At 35.9% G+C, this 12,379-nt stretch overlaps 1 long non-coding RNA gene across 1 annotated transcript; it reads left to right on the forward strand.

The window, feature by feature from the left end:
• The first annotated feature begins 1,102 nt into the window (after positions 1-1,102).
• On the forward strand, positions 1,103-3,321 carry LOC146443355 (uncharacterized). Its single transcript, XR_014856027.1, has 3 exons — positions 1,103-1,206; positions 2,665-2,770; positions 2,871-3,321. It is a non-coding gene; the product is annotated as an uncharacterized LOC146443355 (long non-coding RNA).
• Positions 3,322-12,379: the final 9,058 nt, after the last annotated feature.

Below are 12,379 nucleotides of genomic sequence, written 5' to 3' on the forward strand. Positions count from 1 at the left end.
TTAAATTAGCTGTGAGAGTTTGGATACATGAAATGCTATAACCCTACTAATGTGTACGTGTATCATTTAGCTGAGACAAAGTATGGGGGTCATGTAGCAAATAGCATATACTTTTGTCTAGTGAAAACTCCCTTACTTTTTATTCTCATAATTAATATATTACACACACAATTCTAACAATAAATGCAACCATATACAAGTACTTGAAGTTTATTCGTCTGCAAAAGATTGCAAAGTTTTATTTCGTTTAAACATAGGGAGAGGAAATATTTCAAGTTAGAAATTAAGAGATTGTCTTCAATCAGATCTGCAGTGTCTATTGGGAATGACAAGAAGACTGTGAGACGCTAACATCTCAGTCTGTAACACTCAGTCAATATTTGATAGCTTCTGTTTCTGATTTTTCATACGAAGTTTTTCAGCTGAGGTGTTTCCTGCATTTTTAGACTGAATATGTGTTTTCAGTTTTCACCACTGGCAAGCATGCTAGTGAATATCATTGAAGTCAGCAGGTTTTCAAGTTCAGGCAAGTCCCTGACTAACCAATGTATCTGCTCCACACATCCTATATAACTATAATTCCACTGAAATTTATTTGAGAAATTACATTATTAGTTTTATTTAGTCATAAAACCATCTTTTTATGGTGTATACTAATATTTCACTGGCTCTAACCCAGCCATTGCTGAAACATGAAAAAGAAAGATGTATTTCATTCTGGAAGAATTAGTGGTCTCACAGAAAAAAAACGCATTTAAAATTTATTTGCTTAAATCCTTAGGAGAAAAATTTGATTCAGACTAAGGCTTTTGTTTCAGATGTTAGTTCAAGATGCACTTGCTAGCTCATTAAGTTTCTACTATCCTCTGTCTTTCTTTGCTGTGTAGTGGACTGTGGTATATCAGCATATCAAATACATTGCTTGGTATTAGGTTCCTTGTCCTTCACTTAATTTTTCATATTCCCACTGTGACCATCACACTTCAAGACAGAAGCATATCTCAGGTGTAAAAGGGAAGCAATTTTAAATCCCACCACTGAGAAAAAGAAGTATGTGAAAAATCATCAGTTAAAAAAGAGAGAGAGTAATGAAGAGATATCCAAATTTCTCATCTCCTTTTCATTGGGATATATTGTAGAATAGTTTAGGAATGAATGTATCTCCTGTTCCAATGGATCTCAGAAAATTCTATAATCCTGACAAAGGTAAGTGCATGAGCAGATTAACTTCAAAGAGACAAAACATTCCACATACAGTAAAAGCCAGCTCTAGAAAGTGAAGAAGCCAGGAGAAAATTACTGAGGAACTTTGCAAAGGAAAATTTATTTCACATAAAATTCTATCTTGATAACTCTGTTGTAATAGAACAAAATATCAGCGTGTATAGTAGCTCAAAATAGTAAAAGAGAAGGATGTACATCAGATGAGGGAATTGTAACTGTAAATCAAGTAGAAAGAGAAAGTTACATGAAGCATCTGGAGACAGAAATTGACTTTCTGGAATTTTGCCATGCAAAAAGACTAGCAAGTGAATTACATAAATCTGAAAGATTGTCTGTCTGTAACAGCAGGCCCAGTATTACAGCATTGATCTTGACTAAGTATGTTAGACAATGTTGGTTTTTAAGGTATATTTATATTGTTTGAATTTATGCTGAATTTTGCATTATGATACGTAACATTTCAAGAAGATCATGTTGTAAAGGAAAAACAGATTTTGCATACTGAAATAGAATCTAGGCGAAGACTGTTTAGACAAATATTATTAACAAGTTTTTTTGCTAGCATGCATGGCTGTAATACTAAATGTAGGGCAGCTCACAGTGCACAGTAGCTAAATTAATAAGACTTTCGCAGTTGGTCTTCACCTCTGAAGTACCTTTTCTTTCAAATTGAATCAATAAGACTAGGTTAATATGCAAGCTTAGGGAATAGTGTATAAGTCTTTCCTCAAATCAAACAAATCTAGACACTAAAGCAATCAATAGAAAAAAAACACTTCAGAATAATTTTTCATTGATAAATTAAGAAAAAAATTTTTTTTTGAAAATACAGCTTCAAATTTGAAAAAGAAGATGGTATAAATGGATCTATAATATTGTTTAAATAGGTTAATTAGCTTTGATGGATTTTTTTCTGTGCTCTGGTTTTCCAAATATTGTCATGGTGATGCAGGGAAGCAGCTTTTGTTACCTTCACATAAAATTCCAGTTAATAATTATTAGAAGGTTTAAATTAATTATGGCCTATGAGAAATTATAGTTAACAGACCTTATGTCTCATCTGAATTTTAAAAATTTGATTTAAATTAGAGGGGTAAAAAGCATAGGATCTACGTCAGGATCCTGTAGAGAGAGTTTGATATAAAAACAAAAATTAAAAAAAAAAAAATTCAGAGACAGCCTGGGTTTGGCAGTGTAGACAAAAGATGCTGCAACCATCTGTATGAAGGCTGACCACAGGATATCTTGGAGGGAAAGCAGCTAAATGTTCTATTTTATTGTGGTTCTGCCAATTGTAGATAGCCTACTACAAAGGAAAATGAGAGGAAGAAGACAAAAATTTAATATTGTCATAGTCAGAGAGAGCTGGGCTACAGAGATAGCTCTGTAAATTGTGTTTTTAGAGACTCTAGTGAATATTCATTTGTGTATATTATCCAGGCAAATGAAGGAAGGAAGCCACACCTTCCATATGAGGGCCACAACCCCCATGTCAATCAGGAATGGGGAAATTTCTGAAGAACACCTTTAATGAATACTGATGCAAGTAAGAAGTAGGAGGACCAAAAGAATTTCACCAAAGTAATGGAAGAAGTAGCATCATCTATATTTTTTAAAAATTTGCCTATATTTTCTTCTTGCCTTAGGGCTCAGTGAAAAGTTAACTCTTCAGCCAACCTGGACCTTGATTCTTCTTGCTCAACTCACCAAACACTTTGTTGAGAAGAACAGGTTATTAGTGAGCTGTGGTTCCCTGCAGTATGCAAACCAAAAATGCAAATGAACAAGGCTGACACTGCACACACAAAAAAATTAAACTGCCAATAAATAATACCTGGCACCTTTACTTAATTCAGGGAACCAGACCTGAGGTCGCAGTTAGGGTTGGAAGTAGTTCTCAATTCAGGTGACCACACTTCATTTTTCTTCAGATGACACAAATTCATATTGTGAAAATTGGCAAAGAAAGAGTTTGTAGAAGTGTGCCAAGAAGCAAAAGTGTGATGAGGGTGACTACTGTTATGACATCTAAATTTATCTGGAATACATAGTTCAAATAATTCAATCACCTATTTGGAAAGAAAGCAATATGGCAATTTGAGCAGCAAACACTTTTCAGTAACTTAAAGGTTTTCAACTTCTTACCCGCATATTTAGCTTCTAGTTGTTTTACTTTAGTAATCTTTCAGTTAGGTTTTTTTTTCTACTCACAGTCCATAATTCTTATCTTCACACTACTGATCAGTTTGATCATAATAAACTTTCCCTCTCATTGGCAATGGTGAAAAATCCTCTTCCTCTCTTTTTAAAAATTTTATTCTCACTGTTCTTGTTTTCACTCTGTTGCTTAGGTACTCACCTAGAGTATTTTCTTTTTCATATGCGCTCCTTTTCTTCATAGACCTCAAAACATTTTGAGTTTTCCAAGAACTCTATTATGCAATTCAACTTTGCAGAAAATTAATATAATAAACATAACATAACATGACATGACATGGCATAAAACATAACATAATAATATTCCTTAGTGTATGGAAAATGATGTTATGAAAAGCCAGTGTCAACAAAGGAGACAGAGGAGTCCTGCAACTTTATTAGAATAAAGGGAGAGAGCCCACTGGGGCACACGCCCACAGGGTTTTGGAGGGTGCAGCCTCCCTTTGTCCTAAACTCCTGGCTACATGTTGTCCTCTTCCTTTTCCCATTGGCTGAGGTGCTAGGAAGGTACAGCCTCCCCAAACCACCTACCACATACCCTTGAAGCTGTCATTGTAGCCCAAAGTTCAGAAACTCAGGCTTGTGCAGAACCACTTGCCTATTTCAGGAGTCAGGCCGCTGGGCTCTGCAGCAAACCTGCTGCTTGCAGTCAATAAAGACATTAGGACCCATTTCAAAGACATTAACATCCATACCCTCACCCATGGAATTGTTTGTAAAGATATTAGTGTACATCTTCCCTATTATTAGCAAAATAAAAATATAAACCATTCTTTCAGGTTTTTCTTCTCTCAATATCTTTGAATACTGTATTTTGAAATTTAATTCTTGTGTATCCATGTAAGAAAACATAATTAGCTAGTTACATGATGGACCTAACTTGACATTCTTGATCTCAGTATTAATATATCATAAAAGAATATGCTGCAAAGTTGAAATCCATATGGTGCATGCAGCAAAGCAAGCTGAGATTTAGGGCACAGTTGGAACATGAGGGGGGATAAAAAAGCCATTGATTAATATCTTACTTACATAAGGTGGTCTGTGTTTTCAAGTGTATCTAGTATTGCAGCCTCAAATTCTTTGTTTTATTTCTTTTCTATGTCACCATTTTTTGCCCTCACCTTGTCATAATGATTCAAGAAAAATGCAACAGGTTTGGTTGGTTTTTTTAAAGGCAAATTATGTTGTTTGACAGATTTTGCCTTTCATGATTGGAATTAAGTAGTGACCAATTGGAATGTCATAAAGTCACTTAAATTCTGAGAGTAAGAGAACAGGCTGGTCAGAAACTCAGAGTTTGTAACAGTGACTAGGTCAGAACTAAAACATTCTCTGAATGTGGTTAAATAGGACATTGACCTGTAAGTCAGTCCATAAACATATTGTTGAAATATAGAACATGCCAAGGATTTGAACTCTAACAAGAACTTTAAATTAACTGAAGAGTCAGCTGGGTACATTTTAAAGAAGGAATTAATTGATGGGCAGACTGAGACTGGGGTTAAGAGAGGTCTTGTATGGATTGGTTTGATTTTTCCAGATGAAAATAAATTAAGTTAAAAACCCAACATGAATGATAAAAATATTTAAGACTCAGTATATTATAGGGTTTCATGCCTTATGTATTCCTATGCTGTGGTCCTAATCAATCTCAGTTTTAGTGACAGAGTTGTAAATGCCTCTAAAGCAAATCAGATACTGTAGGTAGAATGGAAATTATTTAACATGACCAAGTAGTTTCTTTGAAAAATACGTATCCCTGGGCTACAAGCGCTCAAAATCAATGCTCAGTGCTCTCTTATGGATGGTGGAAAATATTGCGGGGCATATAAAAATATTCATGATGTTAACTTCCTTTGTCACTGAAATGTCAGTGGATTGTCAAAATGAATAAATGAAAATGTATGTATTTAGTTTAAAAATCTCTCCATGGAAATGATATCTGGGATATTGAACAATGACATTCCTGTATGAATTAGTGTATTTAAAGAAAGAAATAATAAACGAAATATTCATATATTAAATAAATATTGTATGGGTTAAGAATTCTAATGAGGAATAAAAATTGATTTTTTTTAAATTATTGCTTGTGATCATGTCCATGAAATAAGCATTCAGAGAAAAAAAAGTCTCACTAAATTAGTGATACGCAAATATATGTTGGTAAAAAATACATAAGCAGAATTATGTTCAAGAGGCCACTCTCTGAGGGCTTTCTGACAAACACAATGTTGAGAATGATTTCTGTATGGTAACCCAAAGAAATGGAATGGAGACTAACAAACAAGCAATATATCTACATAAACAAATGGATGTACCTCTTGATTAACTACATGTGGAAATAATTTTTATATTTATCAATTTTTATAAATTCATATTTGCTCATTCACAGTCAGAATCTACTAAACAGTATTTACTTAAATAATCCTTTTATCATTACAGATAAAGGGACTTGTAATATTTAGGCTTATCTGGAAGAATACTAGTACATAAAACACACATTGTTTGTCTTGTCCTTTGCAATGCTTCAGGACTTTTTTTTCCATTTAGACTGTATGAAGTACAGTAGCTCAGTAGCAATTAGGGAAAACAATCAAACTATTTGAAAAGATCTGGTAATCTATTTATTCCAGAGCTCATTTTGCTACTACAAGCTAAATATTTATACTGAAATTTTGACAGGGTACTTGTATTAAAACTCAAACAGGAGTAACAAATGCATTCCAAATGTGTATCTGTATTTATTTTTTCCAAGAAATTGCACTTTATCCAATTCATTCTTTGGAGACATTGAAAAATATTTTTTCTGGGAGATATTAAAAGTTGATGTCTGAATTCCTATTTGTAGGTTTGTAACTATTGTTCTCTCTTTAAAAGAAAAGTTGAGTTCTTGTAAGTAGCATTACACAAATTTCTGAATAGAAGAAACTGTATTATCAGTAAAAGAGTTTGCACCATACTTGGATTGCTAGCTTACTGTTCTCAAGTCATAATTTACCCACTGAGGCTAAGTCAGCTAGAAGTGCTTTGCTTTGATTTCTGAAAGAGGATTACTTGAGTGCTGTTGCTTTCCATCTCTGTTCCGGGACTTGTGTAAAAGGGTTACACATGAAAAAACACTGAAACCCTGTCAATATTTTTTCCTGTATTGGGAATTTGACCTGCAAGATGTTGAACATCTGTTACTAGTGTTTATCTGGGATTTAGAGTTGGATGGTGAGTTAATATAAGAATAGACAAGTTCAATTAAATATAAAATGTAGGAAAGATTAAGAAAAATAAGCAAATTGCTTTTGTATTACTGCTTTTACTTTCCTGCACCGCTCGTACTCTGTAGCACTTTGGCTATAATTGGTCAGATAAAAGTGAAATGATAAATATAAATACAAATTTTTCTTGCCAAGTATGTGTGCCAGGGCTCCTTTTTCCTCCTACAGTGTGCCACTATACCTGTCTTATACTGAAGAGTTGCTCCCTCATGGTACTGATTTTAGAAACAGAACTATAAGCTTGTAATTTTTCCTATTTTTGCATTAATTATGTTGAATTATTTTCTCCACTGTGATATTAAAATGGAAAAAGTTATAAATTACATTTATTTTAAAATGAAATGTATTTTTAAGTAGTTTTCTGAAAGCACTCCATTATACAATGAAGTTTTATTTAGAACACAAAAATATAAGTCCACACTGTCATTGACATTCATGCACAGGGAGAAAAAATGTTGTGTTGAGAATGGGATTAAAGCATTAAGGTGATTTCACTCTGAACATTTTTTTCATCCTATTTCAGCAGAAGAGGAAATCATTCCTTTAGTTCTAGTGCTTGAATTCTATAGGATAATGCTGAATCAGAAACATATAATCATCTGAGATAGAAGGCTTGCAGACAATATCTTTTGAAAATATCCATTTACTTTAGAGGAAATCTGGATACTGATCTTGTTGTTTTTTAATCTATTTCGGATTGCGTTTTTATCCATATGCAGATATGGTAGATGAACGGCACTGCACACTATAGGATAGATGACTCAAGGGTAAGGGCAGTGTGACTCCAAACAAAGGATCTAGACCCTATATGCACACAGCTCATAACACATTTTGGAACACTGGTAGCAAAACAAAACCACTGTTTTGACCGAAGTCAAACTGGACTAGTTTGGAATGAAAAAACAGATACCTACTCTGTCCCTTCCTTGTCCATTTCCAAAAAGCAGTCTATCCAGCTGGTTAGCTTATGAAAGAGGGAGATTATCAGTTTCAGATGAGTGGTAGAATACAGCAGCTGCTGGAATGGTGCATGCCAACTCTGTTAAATCGTTTGCTTAGTGAAATTGCAGAGATGAAAGACATGTAGAAGTTAGCATGGATTCTGTTCTGACTGTGCCATGACCATCTGTTTTCGCTACCTGGATCTTTCATATGAAGCATCTTGAGGAAAACCAAATTTTGACATGATCTTTCATAATTCTTCCAAAGTCTTTGAATCTATGGATTCCTCTTATTTGTGGAAAATTCTTTCATCTGCCCTGATTAGTAGATCAGCAATATCCACTTCCATTATATGAGAAAGAAGGTTTTGTCTCATTAGGCAAAGATGTTTGCTGAAATATTTTGTGCTTTTTCAAGTAAGTTAAACTAACTTCAAAATGGCCCTAGCACTGTGTGTGATGCTGTGTTACTGACAAATTTGAGGTCAGTTATCAACAAGTGTTATTCCATATTCTTGAAACCTGTAAATGCAAAAAGAAAAAAAAAAAAAACCCAACAAAACCTCTCATATACTGCAGATATCCTATTTACTACTGATTACTTTTCTACAAAGCACAGTGACCTCACAGTCTAGCAAAAAAGCCCAAGACCCAGAAATTTTGCATCCCACAGGACAGATGAGCTTTGTAAAAGTAAGCTATAGTGTCCACTGATAATATGTGATACAGGCTGCCAACAAATTTTGTTATCTTGGTAATGAAATGTAGTGATTGCTGATGATATCACAAAGTGTATCAGCTTGGCTAGCAATATTTGGGTAAATTATGGTTCCAGCCAGTGACTGAGTTCAAAATTAGTCTTTGAATGGGAATATTATGCTGCTGGAGTCATGATTTTACAGCTTCAAGATTTGGACAGATTGCTATGTAAATACCTCATTCACTTTCACCTATGCTGTTTTCAGCACATGCCTGGTGTCAAGTGGAAAAATAAGTAGAACTGAAGCTGTGCAGATTTGTAAAAGCTTTAACACTGACACTCTAATCATACCCCAGATGAGAAAGCAATGCCATGGAGTTCATGTGCCTGAGGGGAATATCCCATTGTTTTGATAGAAAGACAGATGCAGAACTGGGTGGCTGAAACCTTGGGAAGATTATCTCAAGGATATTCTTAAAGAATATGAAGCAAACATATCTGAAGACAAACTTTGATGGCATCAGCTTCTAATTCTAATGACCTTGAGGGACATCCTTATTGCTGGTCATAAACTGAGCTGAAAAATCTTCAGGTTGGAGCAGCAGAAGAAAATAAGAACACAGAATTTAAAAAAAATTAATAGAAAGCACACAATTCACAGATGCCTTCAGGCTGTCCCAGGTTTTGCCTGTGATGCATCCATAGGTACTGTGCCTTCCAACTGGTCATACTTTCATCCTAAAATTCACTGGTGAACTTTGGAAGGCAGGGGTAGATTTTGTGTTGAGGACAAGGAAAAGTTTTTTTCCCTTGCAGCAAAAAATGGGATGTTCCCAAGTCCCTCTTGGATGACTCTCAACTGCTCCAGAGGATTTATTGTCTGCTGTTTCTCCATTGCCTACTTGCTTTGAACATGAAAGCAGGAAAGACCAGATTAACTCCTGAAGCAGAATTAACATTAGTGAACTTTAAGAAGAAGAAATTTTACTGTAGTATTGTGTTATTTGGGAGCTTTTTATATTTGAAGGCAGAACAAAACCAGAAATTGAAACTCTGTAAACCATAATAAGACTAATTATAAAATGCATAACTACAGCACACTTTAATACAAACTGCAGCACTGCTTTCTATAATTAGGAAAGATGAGTTGCTGTCTTTTCAAGCAATAGAAATGTTCAAGTGCCTTACAATATAATTACAATTTGAAGTGTTCCCTAGGCTTGAACCAGCGAGGAAAAAAAAAAATCAAAAGACATACAGATTTCACCTTTCCTTGGATTTTTATCTCATCTTAAATTAAAGAAATTATAATTGCAGTTTAAATTATAAAAGCTACTTTCTAGTTTCAGTGCAGCACCACTGAAATTATTAAACTTATTCATGTTAAAACAGAGAATAATTTGTTCAGCATAATCTGGTGCAAAAAAATGTATCTTGTGACTTACAGGCATCATAAGAGTTTCCCCTCTGTCCAGAGAAAGCCTACTGTAGGACCTTAGAGATAGCTGAAAAAGTTGGATATATTAAATCTACTAATCTGAAGGTTAAATTAAGAGAATGAAGCATTTTCAGTTTAAGTGATGCTATTAATGCTTTGATTTCACATATAGTCTTCCTAAAGCATTAATGCATGATCACGTAGTTACATATGCTTATGTATCCCTTTAACTGCTATGTCTGTGATGTGCAGCAGAATTTGTAGAAAATGGAACATATATCTTGGAAATAATGCACAAATATAATACAGGGATTTCTTTTCTCCCATCTCTGATCTTGGGATATATTGTGCTATATTTTGGGCAGCTCTCTTAATTCTCTCCCTCCATCCCCCAGCAGTTTAGGGGGTTAGGGAATAACGGCTGTGGTCAGTTAATCACATGCTGTTTTTGTCACTCCTTCCTTCTCAGGGGGAGGACTGCTCATTCTCTTTTCCCACTCCAGCAGGGGTTCCTTGCATGCAGTGCAGTCCTTCAGGAGCAGACTGCTCCAGTGTGAGTCCTCAGTGAGGTCACAAGTCCTGCCAGCAGATCTGCTCCAGCCTGAGCTCCTTTCTCCATGGGACCACAAATTCTGCCAGGAGCCTGCTCCAGTGTGGGGGTCCCATGGGATCACAGCTTCCTTCAGGCACAGAGTCCTTCTCAGGCTGCAGGCAGATCTCTGCTCCCCCGTGGATCTCCATGGGCTGCAGAGGGACACCCTTCCTCACCATGGTCTTCACCAATGGCTGAAGGGAAATCTCAGCTCTGGCTCCTGCTCCCTCTCCTCCTTCCCTGACCCTGGTGTCAGCAGGGCTGCTCCTCTTGCAGATTTTCACCCCTCTCTCCTGGCGGCTGCTGCCTAGTAGTTTTTGCTTTGTAAATCTGTCATCCCAGAGGTGTTGCCACTGTTGCTTGTGGTCTCAGCCTTGGGCAGTGGTGGGTCTTGGAGCTGGCTTGCATTGACTGGCTTGCATCAGACATACAGGAATCTTTGTCAGACATCAGTATCTTCTCACAGGTGCCACCTCTGTAGGCTCCCTGCTACCAAACCTGGTCAAGAAAACCCAATACACGTGCTTGTTTTCAGAATAGAGGAGGATGAGGTTAAGTAGGCTAACAGTCTGCACCTCTGGGTAGAGTGCAGGAAGCCCTTTCAATTGCTTTGAGCGATGTGTTTCTGTTTTTATAGGTAGGGATGTCACACAGTTTTTTCCCCTTCTGTTCTTTGTAGATAGAAGTGGTCTTTAAAGCTTCAGAAGCTGACACTGACATAGAAAATAGCACACCTTGTTGTCTTTTGCTTATATCTGAAAATAGACATTCTTTAATCCACCAACACACTAATCTTTTCTTTTTTCCTCTTTTTTAATTTGGGGGAGTGGGCATGACAGCTGTTTAATCTTCAGCAGAGAAACATTCAGCAGATGGATTAGAAGTCTTATCTTGCTAAAACCAGCAACATCAGAAATCAATATATGAGTGTCTTCCTGAAGTAATATTTCAAGGCAGAACACAGTTTTCATAAGTTTGTAGAAATGATCCTAACTCTTGAAGATATATCTGTGTGGTGATATGGAGAAATTAATACAGTTCAGGCTTACATAAGGTCATGTGGGGTGAAAATTTCAGCTCAGACACCTCTGCAAAATAGCCTTTTGCTTACACACTCTGACAGCCATAACTAGACTTCATTTTGACAAATGGGCTGTTATCTGTTTTTGCTTTCTTTAATTCTACATCAGGCACAATGAATTAAGTGCAAATAAAACCTTCTTCAATCATCAGGGTGTTCTAGATGGAAAAGATACATTTACATTAGCATGAGTAAATAACAATAGCTCTCCTGTACCAAATTTCCATAAAAATCCTAATTGCCTTTTGTAGACAAACTTAGGCTCCTTGCATGTAGGGAGGCCAGCTCCTGAAAGTATTTAACAGGATGAGAGTGCATGTGTAGGGAAGCTGAGACACAAAAGCTCAGTTAGCACTCAGAGAAGATTGTGTTGAGCCTAACCTTTGTCTGTTGTAGTACCACTGATATCAAGGGAAGTTTAACAATTTATACAGGGTGAGAATACAATCCATATATTTTTAAGCCATTCTTCTACTGTAGAAATCACTAAGCACCCAACAGAGGTAAATCAATGTAGTTTCACTGCAATCTATGTCGCTGTTGAGCAGCTAGCAGAGTAATGAAGGCACCAGTTCTCAGTGGCAAGAAGGAATGACTTTTATTGTTTTGATTTCATCATATATAGAGAGTTTTCAAAAGTCACCCAGATTGGTCGGTCAGAAGCCTTCCCCTAGGCCTGATTGGCCAGGCTTGCACTGTCCAAGTTCTGGGACACTGTTCCAATAACATCCAAACTTTATCTTTATTTATAAAACACAAGAAAAATTCTCATGGGAAAACCTGTGCTAGCCACAATCTATGGAGACTTGATTTTAAGAAGCAAGAACTGGTCCTCAAACCTCTTACAAATGAATGCTCTCTTTTTGTTGCTATTTTCTTCATCTACTTATGAAGTTCTTTTATTTCAAATTTGC

The sequence above is a fragment of the Lichenostomus cassidix genome, chromosome 1Aa (genome assembly GCF_008360975.1).
Source record: "Lichenostomus cassidix isolate B80296 chromosome 1Aa, HeHo_3.0, whole genome shotgun sequence".
NCBI classification, from domain to species: domain Eukaryota; kingdom Metazoa; phylum Chordata; class Aves; order Passeriformes; family Meliphagidae; genus Lichenostomus; species Lichenostomus cassidix.